Raw genomic sequence first — 17,701 nt, 5'->3', positions numbered from 1 at the left:
TGTGTTAATAAACTTGGTCAGATGCATCTTGGGGTTTTTTAGGCTTGTTGTATCCAAATTATGATCCATGACCACATATCAAAATACCTTCAGTCTCTAAAGCAATAATGTCAAACAGAGTTTTGAAAAAACATTTGGTACTCTCTGGGGGGGGCATATACATTGATCAGTGTCACAACTTTGTTTTCCAAATTTCCTTTAACTAATACATACCTTCCCTCTTAACTAAACTAAACAAGTTTCAAGCTGGCAATCTTGCTTGATCATCAATTTAAAGAAAACGAACAAAAATATTTACCCACATTGATTCCAATCCAATCCAACAGCTCCAACTTGGAGAAATTGGCACTCTTCCAATTCTAAACAAGGAAACAAGTAGATGGATTAAACAGGTATTTTGCATTGTTGTTAGTGATAGAAAACATAACAAAGTGGGTTTAAACTGAACAGTGGGGAGGTGAAGTCAACAACGTGGAAGCGTATATGTGCAGTTAACAGAAAAGAGAGTGTAGGAAAGGCCACATTTAAACTAACAGGGCAGGGGGATGGGAACCAGAGGGGCATAAAGGGAGGACAGAAGTAGAGGGGAGATAAGAAAAACTAACCTGAAAGATTTGTACTTTAATGCAAAAAACATTCAAAATAAGGTGGATGATTTGAATATGCAGTTAGTAGCTAAGGGATATGATATAGTTGGAATTACGGAGGCATGACACCAGGGTGACCAAGGCTGAGAGCTAAACATGCAGGGGTATTCAATATTCAGGAAGGATAGACAGAAAGGAAGAGGAGGTGGGGTAGCATTGTTGGTTAAACATAGAAACATAGAAATTAGTTACAGGAGTAGGCCATTCGGCCCTTTGAGCTTCCACCGCCATCCATCTCAGTATCCTATACCTGCCTTCTCTCCATACCGATCCCTTTAGCCACAAGGGCCACATCTAACACCTTCTTAAATATAGCCAATGAACTGGCCTCAACTACCTTCTGTGGCAGAGAGTTCCAGAGATTCACCACTCTCTGCGTGAAAAATGTTTTTCTTATCTCGGTTCTAAAGGATTTCCCCTCTATCCTTAAACTGTGAGATTAAGAGGAGATTAATGTAACAGTAAGTAGAGACATTAGCTTTGTGCTGTAGAATCGGTATGGGTAAAATGGCGAATAGCCAAGGGCAGAAAGCGCTTGTTGGAAATGTATACAGACCACCAAACAGCAGTACGGAGGTTGGGGATAGCATCAAGCAGGAAATTAGGGATGCGTGTAGCAACGGCACAGCAGTTATCATGGGTGACTATAATCTACATACAGTTTACTGTAGATTGGGCCAACCAAAATGGTAACAGTGCTGAGGAGGAGAATTTTGTGTAATGTATACAGAATGGGTTTTTTAAATAATATGTAGAGGAACTGACTAGAGGGCAGGCCATCCTAGACTGGGGATTGTGTAATGAGGATGGTTTAGTTAGCGATCTTGTTGGGCAAAGCCCCTTAGGAAACAATGGCCATAATATGGTGGAATTCTGCATTAGGATGGAGAGTGACATGGTTAATTCAGAGACTAGGGTCCTGAACTTGAAGAGACTTTGAAAGTATGTGACGGGCATTGGCTAAGATAATTATCCATCCGGCAAATTATACTTAAAGGGTTGACAGTGGAGATGCAATGGCAAAGATTTAAAGACCACATGGATGAACTCCAGAAATTGTTCAACCATTTCTGGCGAAAAAATAGAAATGGGAAGGAGGCTCAACCATGGCTGATGAGGGAAGTCAAGGATAGTGTAAACATAGAAACATAGATAATAGGTGCAGGAGTAGGCCATTCGGCCCTTCGAGTCTGCACCACCATTCAATACGATCATGGCTGATCATCCAACTTAGTATCCTGTACCTGCCTTATCTCCATACCCCTTGATCCCTTTAGCCACAAGGGCCACATCAAACTCCCTGTTAAATATAGCCAATGAACTGGCCTCAACTACCTTCTGTGGCAGAGAATTCCAGAGATTCACCACTCTCTGTGTGAAAAAAGTTTTTCTCATCTCGGTCCTAAAAGATTTCCCCCTTATCCTTAAACTGTGACCCCTTGTTCTGGCCTTCCCCAACATCGGGAACAATCGGGAACAATCTTCCTGCATCTAGCCTGTCCAACCCCTTAAGAATTTTGTAAGATTCTATAAGATCCCCCCTCAATCTTCTAAATTCTAGCGAGTACAAGCCGAGTCTATCCAGTCTTTCTTCATATGAAAGTCCTGACATCCCAGAAATCAGTCTGGTGAACCTTCTCTGTACTCCCTCTATGGCAAGAATGTCTTTCCTCAGATTAGGAGACCAAAACTGTACGCAATACTCCAGGTGTGGTCTCACCAAGACCTTGTACAACTGCAGCAGAACCTCCCTGCTCCTATACTCAAATCCTTTTGCCATGAATGCTCACATACCATTCACTTTCTTCACTGCCTGCTGCACCTGCATGCCTACTTTTAATGGCTGGTGTACCATGACACCCAGGTCTCGTTGCATCTCCCCTTTTCCTAATCGGCCACCAATCAGATAATAGCCTACTTTCCTCTTTTTGCCACCAAAGTGGACAACCCCACATTTATCCACATTATACTGCATCTGCCATGCATGTGCCCACTCACCCAGCCTATCCAAGAAGTCACCTTGCAGCCTCCTAGCATCTTCCTCACAGCAAACACTGCACCCCAGCTTTGTGTCATCCGCAAACATGGAGATGTTGCATTCAATTCCCTCGTCCAAATCATTAATATATATTGTAAATAGCTGGGGTCCCAGCACTGAGCCTTGCGGTACCCCACTCGTCACTGCCTGCCATTGTGAAAAGGACCCGTTTACTCCTACGCTTTGCTTCCTGTCTGCCAGCCAGTTCTCTATCCACATCAATACTGAACCCCCAATACTGTGTGCTTTAAGTGTGTATACTAATCTCTTATGTGGGACCTTGTCGAAGGTCTTCTGAAAGTCCAGATATAACACATCCACTGGTTCTCCCTTATCCACTCTACTAGTTACATCCTCGAAAAATTCTACAAGATTTGTCAGACATGATTTACCTTTCGTAAATCCATGCTGACTTTGTCCAATGATTTCACCACTTTCCAAATGTGCTGCTATCCCATCTTTAATAACTGATTCTAGCAGTTTCCCCACTACCGATGTTGGACTAAATGGTCTGTAATTCACCGTTTTCTCTCTCCCTCCCTTTGTAAAAAGTGGGGTTACATTAGCTACCCTCCAATCCTCAGGAACTACTCCAGAATCTAAAGAGTTTTGAAAAATTATCACTAATGCATCCACTATTTCTGGGGCTACTTCCTTAAGTACTCTGGGATGCAGCCTATCTGGCCTTGGGGATTTATCAGCCTTTAATCCATTCAATTTACCTAACACCACTTCCCGGCTAACCTGGATTTCACTCAGTTCCTCCATCTCATTTGACCCCCGGTCCCCTGCTATTTACGGCAGATTATTTATGTCTTCCTTAGTGAAGACAGAACCAAAGTAGTTATTCAATTGAAGGTACACAAAATTGCTGGGGAAACTCAGCGGGTGCAGCAGCATCTATGGAGCGAAGGAAATAGGCGACGTTTCGGGCCGAAACCCTTCTTCAGACTGTTATTCAGTTATTCAATTGGTCTGCCATGTCCTTGTTCCCCATGATCAATTCACCTGTTTCTGACTGCAAAGGACCAACATTTGTTTTAACTAATCTCCTCTTCACATATCTATAAAAACTTTTGCAGTCAGTTTTTATGTTCCCTGCCAGTATTCTTTCATAATCTATTTTCCCTTTCCTAATTAAACCCTTTGTCCTCCTCTGCTGGACTCTGAATTTCTCCCACTCTTATGGTAGGCTGCTTTTCCTGGCTAATTTGTATGCTTCATCTTTTGTTTTGATACTATCCCTGATTCCCCTTGTTATCCATGGATGCACTACCTTCCCTGATTTATTCTTTTGCCAAAACTGGGATGAACAATTGTTGTAATTCATCCATGCAGTCTTTAAATGCCTTCTATTGCATATCCACCGTCAACCCTTTAAGAATCAATTGCCAGTCTATCTTGGCCAATTCACGTCTCATACCCTTAAAGTTACCTTTCTTTAAGTTCAGGACCCTTATTTCTGAATTAACAATGTCACTCTCCATCCTAATGAAAAACTCAACCATATTATGGTTACTCTTGCCCAAGGGACCATGCACAACAAGACTGCTAACTAACCCTTCCTCATTACTCAATACCCAGTCTAGAATAGCCTGCTCTCTCATTGGTTCCTCTACATGTTGGTTTAGATAACTATCCTGCATACATTCCAAGAAATCCTCTTCCTCAGCACCCCTGCCAATTTGATTCATCCAATCTATATGTAGATTGAAGTCACCCATTATAACGGTTATATCTTTGTTGCACGCATTTCTAATTTCCTGTTTGATGCCATCCCCAACTCCACTACTACTGTTAGGTGGCCTGTACACAACTCCCACTAGCGTTTTCTGCCCCTTAGTGTTTCGCAGCTCTACCTATGTCGATTCCACATCCTCCAAGCTAATGTCCTTCCTTTCTATTGCGTTAATCTCCTCTCTAACCAGCAACGCTGCCCCACCTCCTTTTCCTTTCTGTCTATCCCTCCTGAATATTGAATATCACTGGATGTTCAGCTCCCAGCCTTGGTCACCGTGGAGCCATGTCTCCGTGAACCCAACTATATCATAGTCATTAATAGCTATCCGCACATTCAACTCATCCACCTTATTACGAATGCTGCTTGCATTGAGACACAAAACCTTCAGGCTTGTTTTTACAACACTCTTACCCCTTATACAATTATGTTGAAAAGTGGCCCTTTTTGATTTTTGCCCTGGATTTGTCTGCCTGCCACTTTTACTTTTCACCTTGCTACCTATTGCTTCTACCCTCATTTTACACCCCACTGTCTCTCCGCTCCACACATTTAAGAAACCCTTTCCCTTTAACTCCATCCTCGACTGTCCCATTTGACACCCCACCCCCCTTATTCATTTTAAAATCACCCGTGTAGCAGTGGCAAACCTGCCTGCCAGAATACTGGTCCCCCACCTGTTAAGATGCAATCCGTCCCTTTTGTACAGTTCTCCCTTACTCCAAAACAGATCCCAGTGATCTAAGAATCTAAATCCCTGCCCCGTGCACCAGTTCCTCAGCCACTCATTCAGGTCCCGTATCTCCCTGTTCCTGCTCTCGCCAGCACAAGGAACTGGAAGCAAACCGGAGATAACTACCCTGGAGGTCCTGCTTTTCAGCATTTTTCCGAGCTCTCTAAAGTCACGCTGCAGAATATTCATCCCCTTCTTTCCAACATAGTTTGTGCCGACATGCACTGCCACTTCCGGCTGTTCACCTTCGCCCTTGAGGATTTCCTGCACTCTGTCCATTGTATCCTGGATCCTGGCAGCACACCATCCTCGAAAACCCATTTGTTACCGCAGAAACCCCTCTCCGTACCTCTCACAATGGAGTCTCCCACTACAATGGCGTTGCCTGACGTTGGCCTCTTTGGTTTTGGCTCAACAGCCCTATTTGCTTCGCAAGCCAGTCCGTCGCTCAGTGTGATAACGTCTTCTGTCCCGACAGCTTCTAAGTGGGTGAACCTGTTCACAAGAGGTACAACACTCGGGGACGTTTGCATTCCATGCTTCCCTCCCTTTCTCACCGTCACCCACCTTCTCTCTTCCAGCCCCTTAGGTGTAACAATCTTACTGTAGGACTTGTCGAGGAACGACTCAGTTTCTCGGACAAACCTGAGGTCATCCACTTGCTTCTCCAGTTCCCCAACACGGTCCTTCAGGAGCTGTACCTGGATGCACTTGTCACATTTGTAGCAGCCAGAGGCACCAGCAGTGTCCTTGACCTCCCACATACTGCAAGCATCACACTGAATCAGCTTGCTTGACATCTCCTTATTTCGTCTCTCCCTCTCCAGCGTTTTGCGTAGCCTACTTTCCTCAGCCTCCTCGCCGAAGACTCTCGAGCCAAAGACTCAGACTTTTCTCACAGGGCACTTTTCTCACAAGGCCGCTCACTCACTGCCGCTCCCTAAGCACCGTCTTGCTTATATTGACTGATAAATTGCCTAATTTACCAATTTACAAACCAAATTCCTCAGTTTTCAACTGTTTTCCCCCCTCTGACTCGCTTCTAACTCTCCTACCACTTGGGCTAGAGCCAATCAGTGTTTTCTCCTGCTTATCTTTGTTGCTGTTGCTTCCAAATCCACAGCAGCTCTGAGTAAAATCCAAGGAAGAGGCATATAAATTGGCCAGAAGAAGGGGCTAACCAGAGGACTGGGAGAAATGTATTAATCAACAGAGGAGGACAAAGGGGTTAATTAAGAGGATGAAAAAGCATGAAAGAAAGCTTACGGGGTATATGTAAAAGTTTCCTTAGGTATGTAAAAAGGAAAAGATTAGTGAAGATGAATGTGGATTCCTTACAGTCAGAGACAGGTGCATTTATAATGAGAAACAAGGAAATGGCAGAACATTTAGACGAGTACTTTGGTTCTGTCTTCACTAAGAAAGACTTAAACAATCCCCAGAAATGCTAGGGGACAGAGGATTTAGTGGGAGGGAGGAACTGAAGGGAACCCACCTTAGTCAGAAAATGGTGTTAGGTAAACTGCTGGGACTGAAGGCAGATAAATCCCCAGGGCCTGATGGTCAGTATCCCAGAGTACTCAAGGAGGTGGCCCTAGAAATTGTGGACGCATTGGTGATCATTTTCCAATGTTCTATTGACTCTGGATCAGTTCCTGTGGATTGGAGGGTAACCAATGTAACTACTTTTTAAGAAAGGAGGGAGAGAGTAAACAGGGAATTATAGAACAATTAGTCTTACATTGGGAGTGGGAAAGATGCTGGAATCAATTATTGAAGATGTTATAGCAGCTCATTTGGAAAGCAGTGACAGGATCACTGATTCCTGGGATGTCAGGACTTTCATATGAAGAAAGACTGGATAGACTTGGCTTGTATTTGCTAGAATTTAGAAGATTGATGGGGGATCTTATAGAAACTTACAAAATTCTTAAGGGGTTGGACAGGTTAGATGCAGGAAGATTATTCCCGATGTTGAGGAAGTCCAGAACTAGGGGTCACAGTTTAAGGATAAGAGGAAAGTCTTTTAGGACCGAGATGAGAAAATCATTTTTTACACAAAGAGTAGCGAATCTGTGGAATTCTCTGCCACAGAAGGTAGTTGAGGCCGGTTCATTGGCTATATTTAAGAGGGAGTTAGATGTGGCCCTTGTGTCTAAAGGGATCAGGGGGTATGGAGAGAAGGCAGGGATGGGATATTGAGTTGGATGATCAGCCATGATCATATCGAATGGCGGTGCAGGCTCGAAGGGCCGAATGACCTACTCCTGTACCTATTTTCTATGTTTCTATGATCAGTTGAAGTCAGCATAGGTTTATGAAGGGGAAATCATGCTTGACTAATCTTCTGGAATTTTTTGAGGATGTTACAAGTAGAATGGATAAGAGAGAGCCAGTGGATGTGGTGTATCTGGACTTTCAAAAAGCCTTTGACAAGGTCCCACACAAGAGATTAGTTTGCAAAATTACAGCACATGGTATTGGGGGTAGGGTATTGACATGGATAGAGAACTGGTTGGCAGACAGGAAGCAAAGAGTAGGAATTAACGGGTCCTTTTCAGAATGGCCGGCAATGACTAGTGGGGTGCCACACGGCTCGGTGCTGGGACCCCAGTTGTTTACAATATATTAGACGAGGGAATTAAATGTAACATCTCTAAGTTTGCGGATGACACAAAGCTGGGTGGCAGTGAGAGCTGCGAGAAGGATGCTATGAGGCTGCAGGGTGACTTGGATAGGTTGGGTGAGTAGGCAGAAGCATGGAAGATGCAATATAATGTGGATAAATGTAAGGTTATCCACTTCGGTGGCAAGAACAGGAAGGCTGATTATTATCTGAATGGTGTCAGATTAGGAAAAGGGGATGTGCAACGAGACCTGGGTGTGCTTGTACATCAGTCACTGAAAGTAAGCATGAAGGAAGTGCAGACAGTGAAGAAAGCTAATGGCATGTTGATCTCCATTGCAAGAGGATTTGAGTTTTGGAGCAAGGAGGTCCTACTGCAGTTGTTCAGAGCCCTGGTGAGACCACAACTGGAGTATTGTATGCAATTTTGGTCTCCTAATTAGATGAAGGACATTATTGCTATTGAAGGAGGCTTCTTCTCCGTGGCCTTCAAAATGTACACTCCTCCCCTTCTGTCGTAGGTTAAACTGACTACCCTCCCGCCCACACATATTTGTACATCCCCAATCCTTTCCACTTGTCACTTCAATTTAATATTTATATATTCAATTCAATTCAATTTATTGTCATTTGGACCCCTTGAGGTCCAAACGAAATGTCGTTTCTGCAGCCATACATTACAAACAAATAGACCCAAGACACAACATATTTTACATAAACATCCATCACATCGCTGTGATGGAAGGCCAAAAAAACTTATCTCTCCACTGCACTCCCCCCCCCCCCCCCCCCCCCCCCCCCCGATGTCAGAGTCAAAGTCAAAGCCCCTGGCGGGCGATGGCGAATTGTCCCGTGGCCATTTAAGCCACGCCGGGTGATGCAAGGTCGCACACCGGGTCTTGGTGTTGGAGCCCCCGGCGCGCGCTCGCAAACTCCCGCGGCCATTCCAAGCCGCGCGGGGCGGTGATGTAAGGCCCCGCTCCAGGAGCTCTTCAACCCCGCAACTCGGGCGGGAGAAGTCGCCGTTGCGGGAGCCCTGAAAAGCGGTCTCCCTCCAGGGACCCGCGGGCTCCCGGTGTTACCGTCCGCCAAACCCGCAGTTGCAGCCACCGAAACTCCGGGGGTCGGGTCGCAGCAGCGTCCACCACAGCTCCACCCGCTCTGGACTCGGCCAGCTCCGCGACGGTGAGGTGAGTAGTCGGCACTACAGCCCCCGGTCTTCCTGTTGGAGGCCGCTCCTCGTTGCAGCCCCAACGACAACGGAGACCCGACAAAGAAAAGGTCGGGTCTCCCGTGCAGGGAGAGATTTAAAAGTTACCCCCAACCCCCCCACACCCCCACACACATACCCCAACAAAAATAACAAAAACTACATTAAAACATAGACATAAAATAATAAAAAACGCAGACGGACTGCAGAGGCCGCCTACCTATCGTGTCTTTTATGACTGTGACAGATCAATTTTCTTCCTGGGATAAATAAAGTTCTATCGCATCATATCATAGATCGTTCCCCCGTCTACCGCTGAGAGCATCCTCCCCTGTCACCACCTCAAACCCACAGGTTCTGAGTCCGTTCAGTCAGTTAAGGAGCGCCAGCTGCTTATCTAATTACCTCAGAGACCTGAAGTCTTGAGACAGAGACCAGTTCTTGACGGACACTGAAAATCAAAATGTAAAGGATGAGCACACATATTGGCAACAATAATGTTAAGGAGAAAATTAAATCAGCCTTTTACTCACCAAAGTCTTCACTCCTTCAACAATGCACCCTTTCCACAATGTGCGGTGTCCAGGCAGAACGCCTTAATTTATAACCTGGATATGCTATCAGCTGATATCAGCTAATTGGCCCCTTGATATCAGCTGATATCAAGGGGCCAATTGCAGGCAATGGGACCTGGAAAATACCAGATTAACTGGATGAACTATCCCATTGCTGTCTGATCGTGCTTACAGCTCCAGAAACCCAGGTTCGATCCCGACTGTTGTCCTTGGCTCATCTCCCAAGAGGAAGAAGACAACTGACCTTTCCATACTTGCCAATGAACAGCATCTTAATGCTATTTTTGACAAAGTCAACAAGATCAACTATGAGAACAATTGAGGAACAATTACTGAAGGGATGGAGTTGAAAGCCAAAGCTGCCAGTCGAGTAGGTTTAAAGGTTAAAGTTGGGCCGAAGGGCCTGTTTTCATGCTGTGGTACATTTAAATTACAGGCCACACAGCCCCATGAACACAGCACTTGTCCAGGACAAGGGGTCACAGCTTAAGGATAAGGGGGAAATCCTTTAAAACCGAGATGAGAAGAACTTTTTTCACACATAGAGTGGTGAATCTCTGGAACTCCCTGCCACAGAGGGTAGTCGAGGCCAGTTCATTGGCTATATTTAAGAGGGAGTTAGATGTGGCCCTGGTGGCTAAGGGGATCAGAGGGTATGGAGAGAAGGCAGGTACGGGATACTGAGTTGGATGATCAGCCATGATCATATTGAATGGCGGTGCAGGCTCGAAGGGCCGAATGGCCTACTCCTGCACCTAATTTCTATGTTTCTATGTTTCTATGTTTCTATGAATATAGTGAACTACTCAGGCAGTGGACACGAGGTCATTTCAATTCAGATAACTTAGTTAAATATCAATCTGGAATACAAAGATACTGTCAATTATGGTTTCCATGAAAACATGATATTTCATTCCCAGAGAAAACTCTTCATCCCTTCCTTGCCAATGTAATAATTTTAAGTTCAGTTTAGTTTATTATCAAGTGTACCGAGGTGCAGTCGTAGATAGACGGTCAAACTATCTACAGTGCACTGATATATGATATAGAGAGTAGCGTGAATAACGTTTAGTCCTGTAAGGTCCGATCAAAGATAGTCCGAAGTTCTCCAATGAGGTAGATAGTAGTGCAGGACTGCTCTCTAGTTGTGTTGGGATGGTTCAATTGCCTGAGAACAGCTGGGAAGGGGGTTTCACTGGCACGGCTAGTATTTGATGCCTGACCACAATTGTCAATGAGATGATATAGGTCAGCACGGTGGTGCAGCGGTAGAGTTGCTGTCTGATCGTGCTTACAGCTCCAGAAACCCAGGTTCGATCCCGACTACGGGTGCTGTCTGTATGGAGTTTGTACATTTGCCCCATGAACGCGTGGGTTTTCTCCGAGATCTTTGGTTTCCTTCCACACTTCAAAGACGTACAGGTTTGTAGGCTAATTGGCTTGGTATAAATGTAAATCATCCCTCGAGTGTATTAGGAAGTGGTACTGTGCGGGAATCGCTAGTCAGCGTGGGCTCAGTGGGTTGAAGGGCCTATTTCTGCGCTGTATATCTAAACTAAAATATATATGAAGTGCCTGATCAGATGTTGGCAATCCAACAATTGTCCAAATGTGCAGCGGTCCAACTTGGCAACCAACAAGTAACTATTTAAACTAATCCCATTCATCAGCACTTTATACATAACACAGTGAACGGCTCGATTGTAATCATGCATTGTCTTCCCACTGACTGGAGAGCACACAACAAAAGCTTTTCACTGTACCTCAGTACACGTGACAATAAACTAAATGAAACTAAACTAAAAATTACATACTATGCCTTGATAACTCAAAGGCTTAGTCAAATGGTTCATAAATTTCACAAGAGTCTCCGTCTCCACTACCCTCTCAGGAGACTTGATTTATAGGGGTGTACAAAATCATGAAGGGAACAGATAGGGTGAATGAGCAGAATATTTTCCCAGAGTAGGAGAAATAAGAACCAGAGGACATCGGTTTAAGTTCAGGGGTAAGAATTAATAGAATCCTGAGAGGCAATCTTTTCAATGAGAGAGTGGTTGATATAATCTAAAATCTTATCAACCACCGAAGTCAGACGATAGTTCCCACTATTCTGCTTTGCTCCCTTCTTGTGCAGCGGGGTAATATTGGCAACTTTCCAACCATCTGGGACATCCCCAATCTCTGGTGATTCTTGAAATATCACTTCAATGCCTCCACAATCTCTAAAGCCACCACTTTCAGAACCCTAGGGTGCTGTCCATCCGGTCCAGGTGACTAATCCACCTTCAGCCCTTTCAGCTTCCCAAGCACCTTCTCCCTAGTAATAGCAACTCCACTAACTTCCAACCCCTGACTCTCTTGAATTACTTCTTGAATAACCTTGAAGTATGAGATAAGGATAAATGAGGCACAAATTGTGAAGCTAGAATGTAGGTGGAAGGGGACAGGGGGAAGAAGGGAATAGGTGCAAATCCAGGACGGAATGAGGAAGAAAGTAGAAAAACAAGGTGGGGAGGGGATTGTGTAGGAAGGAACTACAGATGCTGGTTTACTCCAAAGATAGACACAAAATGCTCGAGTAACACAGCGGGACTGGGAGGGGATTGTTACCTAAAATTGGAGAATTCAGTGTTAGGTTTTAAGCAACCTAAGCAGAATATAAAGTACTGTTCCAAACTTTGCATGTGGTCTCACATATATAGTATGTGTGTATGTATATGTGTACGTGTGTATGTGTATATGTATGTGTGATTATGTGTATATATACACACAGCAAACTTTTTTCTTGTTTAATATATAGTTTACAATGTACTATGTGTGAGTACGTGTATATATACAAGCTGAATTTTTTTCTTGTTTAATATATTGTGCACAGTGTACTATGTTTACATAGGCTGGGACTCTATTTCTTGGAGCGCAGGAGGATGAGCTGTGATCTTACAGAGGTGTACAAAACCATGAGAGGAATAGGTCGGGTAGATGCACAGAGCCATAGAAGGGGAAAAGGTTTAGTAGGAATCTGAGGGGTAACTTTTTCACACAAAGTGTGGTGGGTGTATGGAACAAGCTGCCAGAGGAGGTAGTTGAGTCTGGGACTATCCCAATGTTTAAGAAGCAGTTGGACAATATATGGATAGGACAGGTTTGGAGGGATATGGACCAGGTGCATGCAGGTGGGACGAGTGACTCTATGATATTCTGTTGTGCTGCTGCAAGTAAGAATATCATTGTTCTATGTGGAACATGTGACAATAAAACATTCGTGACTCTTGTATCTAGGACACGAAGAAAATACATACAAAATATACATAACTCTTTGCCTTTGTTGCTCTTGCTTTGCTAACCAAGCCTGAATTTTCAGGAAACCACCAGGTTATATTCGGCCAAAAGCCACAGTTTCATATTCTTGGAAACGCCGTGACTTACGAGCAGATCATTTTCAGTTTCAACAGACAATAGACAACAGGTGCAGTAGGCCATTCGGCACCGAGCCAGCATCACCATTCAATGTGATCATGGCTGATCATCCACAATCAGTTCCCTGTTCCTGCTTTCTCCCCATATCCTTTGACTCCGCTATCTTTAAGAGAGAGCTCTCTCTTGAAAACAACCAGAGAGCCAGCCTCCACCGCCCTCTGAGGCAGAGAATTCCACAGACTCACAACTCTGTGTGAAAAAGTTTTTCCTCATCTCCGTTCTAAATGGCTTACCCCTTATTCTTAAAATGTGGCCCCTGGATCTGGGTTCCCCAACATCGGAAACATGTTTCCTGCCACTAGCGTGTTCAAACACTTAATGATCTTATATGTTTCAATAAGATCCCCTCTCATCCGTCTAATTTCCAGAATATACAACCCCAGCCGCTCCATTCTATCAACATAATTCCCATCCCAGGAATTAACATGGTGAACCTATAGAAATATAGAAACATAGAAATATGGAGGGTAGCTAATGTAACCCCACTTTTTAAAAAGGGAGGGAGATAGAAAAGGGGGAATTATAGACCAGTAAGTCTAACATCGGTAGTGGGGAAACTGCTAGAGTCAGTTATTAAAGATGGGATAGCCGCACATTTGGAAAGTGGTGAAATCATTGGGCAAAGTCAGCATGGATTTATGAAAGGTAAATCATGTCTGACAAATCTTATAGAATTTTTCGAGGATGTAACTAGTAGAGTGGATAAGGGAGAACCAGTGGATGTGTTATATCTGGACTTTCAGAAGGCTTTCGACAAGGTCTCACATAAGAGATTAGTATACAAACTTAAAGCACACGGTATTGGGGGTTCATTATCGATGTGGATAGAGAACTGGCTGGCAGACAGGAAGCAAAGAGTAGGAGTAAACGAGTCCTTTTCACAATGGCAGGCAGTGACAAGTAGGGTACCGCAAGGCTCAGTGCTGGGACCCCAGCTATTTACAATATATATTAATGATTTGGACGAGGGCATTGAATGCAACATCTCCAAGTTTGTGGATGACACGAAGCTGGGGGGGTAGTGTTAGCTGTGAGGAGGATGCTAGGAGGCTGCAAGGTGACTTGGATAGGTTGGGTGAGTGGGCAAATGCATGGCAGATGCAGTATAATGTGGATAAATGTGAGGTTATCCACTTTCGTGGCAAAAACAGGAAAGTAGATTATTATCTGGATGGTGGCCGATTAGGAAAAGGGGAGATGCAACGAGACCTGGGTACATGGTACACCAGTCATTGAAAGTAGGCATGCAGGTGCAGCAGGCAGTGAAGAAAGCGAATGGTATGTTAGCATTCATAGCAAAAGGATTTGAGTATAGGAGCAGGGAGGTTCTACTGCAGTTGTACAGGGTCTTGGTGAGACCACACCTGGAGAATTGCGTACAGTTTTGGTCTCCTAATCTGAGAAAATACATTCTTGCCATAGAGGGAGTACAGAGAAGGTTCACCAGACTGATTCCTGGGATGTCAGGACTTTCATATGAAGAAAGACTGGATAGACTCGGCTTGTACTCGCTAGAATTTAGAACCAGGGGCCACAGTCTTAGAATAAAGGGGAGGTCATTTAAGACTGAGGCGAGAAAAAACTTTTTCACCCAGAGATTTGTGAATTTATGGAATTCCCTGCCACAGAGGGCAGTGGAGGCCAAATCACTGGATGGATTTAAGAGAGAGTTAGATAGAGCTCTAGGGGCTGAAGGAGTCAAGGGATATGGGGAGAAGGCAGGCACGGGTTATTGATAAGGGTCGATCAGCCATGATCACAATGAATGGCGGTGCTAGCTCGAAGGGATGAATGGCCTCCTCCTGCACCTATTTTCTATGTTTCTATGTTTCTATGACAATGGGCCTTCAAGGCCAAGGCAAGGCCACACTCTTAAGCAGTTTGAAACTTTGTTGGCACTAGAAATGCGGTGACACTTTATGTACTGGTTTCAGTGGTCTACTATTACACTTCAATAGTTTTGCACTTTTGTACATGTCTATGATTGTGCTTATCTACAATACGATGTTACTGGATTGCATGCATAGCAAAGCATTTTACTGTGTCTAGGTACACAGGTGCATGTGACAATAAAGTATTATCATTATCATGAACTCTTATCCAACAGATATAGATAGTTGGAGTATCGTTAGTTTTATGACGAGGCAGTTGGAACTTTAGAATCATATAATTTTATCAGTACCTGTTTCCAGGCACTTGGTGAGACCACACCTAGACACCTTGAACTTTCTGCAATTCCAGCAATTGTGGCCATTAGAGTGAGTCATGAAGGGTCTGTAGATATATACGGCCATTACGAATAAATCCAATTGGGAATTCGAAGGCACCTCTTAGTTTTTTTAGTTTTAGTTTTAGCGATATAGCATGGAAAAAGGCCCTTCGGACCAACGGGTACAAGCAGACCAGTGATCAGCCATTTACACTAGTTTTATGTTCTCCAACTTTCTCACCCCCTCCCAACATGTTTGGGGGTGATTACAGAGAGCCAATTAACCTGTAATTAACCATGTATTTGAGTGGAGGGAGGAAACTGGAGCACCAGGAGGAAACCCACGGGGTCACAGGTAGAATGTGCAAACTCCATACAGAGAGTACCAGCCGCTCCCCTGTGCTACAGGTGAGCAGTCACAGCCACAAGGTTGGTTGATCATTTTATTGGAAGAGATAGAAATTTAGAACAAGAAGAGAATTGAAAGGATTCAATTTCACTTCATAGCAAAAGGATTTGAGTATAAGAGCAGGGAGGTTCTACTGCAGTTGTACAGGGTCTTGGTGAGACCACACCTGGATTATTGCGTACAGTTTTGGTCTCCTAATCTGAGGAAAGACATTATTGCCATAGAGGGAGTACAGAGAAGGTTCACCAGACTGATTCCTGGGACGTCAGGACTTTCATATGAAGAAAGACTGGATAGACTCGGTTTGTACTCGCTAGAATTTAGAAGATTGAGGGGGGATCTTATAGAAACTTACAAAATTCTTAAGGGGTTGGACAGGCTAGATGCAGGAAGATTGTTCCCGATTGTTCCCGATGTTGGGGAAGTCCAGAACAAGGGGTCACAGTTTAAGGATAAGGGGGAAATCTTTTAGGACCGAGATGAGGAAAACCTTTTTCACACAGAGAGTGGTGAATCTCTGGAATTCTCTCCCACAGAAGGTAGTTGAGGCCAGTTCATTGGCTATATTTAAGAGGGAGTTAGATGTTTCTCCAGAAGAAGGGCCTCAACCAAAAACTTCACCCATTCCCTCTCTCCAGAGATGTTGCCTGTCCCACTGTGTTACTCCAGCATTTTGTGTCTAACTTCGAATTAAACCAACATCTGCAGTTCTTTCCTATATATTTGTGTATATACACATACTCACACATACAGGCACACACAGACACACATATATATGTGTGTGTGTGTGTGTATGTACATATGAGTATGTGCATATATACACACACATAATTTTATTCTTGTTTATTATATTGTTTACAGAGTACTATGTGTGAGTATATGTGTATATACACACACTGAACTTTATTTCTGGTTTATTATATTGTTTACAGTGCATTATGTTTACATATTCTGTTGTGCTGCTGCAAATAAGAATTTCATTGTTCTATCTGGGACATATGACAATAAAACACTCTTGAGTCTTGACTCTATGATATTAAGAATATATATACACAATATACATTATTGTCAACTGTACACCCCTTTGTTGCTCTCGCTTTACTAACCAAGCCCGCATTTGCTGGAAACCACAAGGTTATGTCCAACCAAACGCCAGTTTTATGTATATGTTTCGAAAACATCTCTAAATTTGCAGATGACACAAAGCTGGGTGGCAGTGTGAGCTGCGAGGAGGATGCTATGAGGCTGCAGGGTGATTTGGATAGGTTGGGTGAGCGGGTAGATGCATAACAGCTGCAGATAATGTGGATAAATGTGAGGTTATCCACTTTGGTGGCAAGAACAATAAGGAAGATTAATATCTGAATGGTGTCAGATTAGGAAATGGGGAGATGCAATGATGCCTGTGTTCAATTACTGAAAGTATGCATGCAGGTACAGCAGGCAGCGAAGAAAGAGAATGGCATGTTGGCCTTCATTGCAAGAGGATTTGAGTATAGGGGCAAGGAGGCCCTACTGCAGTAGTATAGGGCCCTGGCAAGACCACACCTGGTGTATTGTGTGCAGTTTCGGTCTCCAAATTTGAGGAAGGACATTTTTGCTATTCAGGGAGTGCAACGTAGGTTCACCAGGTTAATTCCTGGGATGGTGGGTCTGACATATGATGAAATAATTGATCGACTGGGCTTATATTCACTGGATTTAGAAGGATGAAAGGTGATCTTATAGAAACGTGTAAGATTATTAAGGGATTGGACAGGCTAGATGCAGGAAAAATGTTCCCGATTTCAGGGGGGTCCAGAACCAGGGGTCACTGTTTAAGATTAAGGGGTAGGCCATTTAGGACAAAGATGAGGAAATACTTTTTCACCCAGAGATTTGTGAATCTATGGAATTCTCTGCCGCAGAAGGCAGTGGAGGCCCATTCACATGATGTATTCAACAGAGAGTAGGATATAGCTCTTGAGGGCTAACGGAATCAAGGGATATGGGGAGAAAGCAGGAATGGGGTACTGATTTTAAATAATCAGCCATGA

The 17,701-nt window shown here is 44.0% G+C and overlaps 1 long non-coding RNA gene across 1 annotated transcript; it reads right to left on the bottom strand.

Annotated features, from left to right (window-relative positions):
* Positions 1 to 302: 302 nt before the first annotated feature.
* Positions 303 to 9,582, bottom strand: LOC116982410. Its single transcript, XR_004414455.1, has 3 exons — positions 9,526 to 9,582; positions 9,398 to 9,443; positions 303 to 359 (listed from the first exon to the last, which is right to left on the bottom strand). It is a non-coding gene; the product is annotated as an uncharacterized LOC116982410 (long non-coding RNA).
* Positions 9,583 to 17,701: the final 8,119 nt, after the last annotated feature.

The sequence above is a fragment of the Amblyraja radiata genome, chromosome 1, assembly GCF_010909765.2.
Source record: "Amblyraja radiata isolate CabotCenter1 chromosome 1, sAmbRad1.1.pri, whole genome shotgun sequence".
Classification (NCBI taxonomy): domain Eukaryota; kingdom Metazoa; phylum Chordata; class Chondrichthyes; order Rajiformes; family Rajidae; genus Amblyraja; species Amblyraja radiata.
The sequence above is the reverse complement of the archived record's forward strand: the minus strand, read 5'-3'. Positions and strand labels throughout refer to the sequence as shown.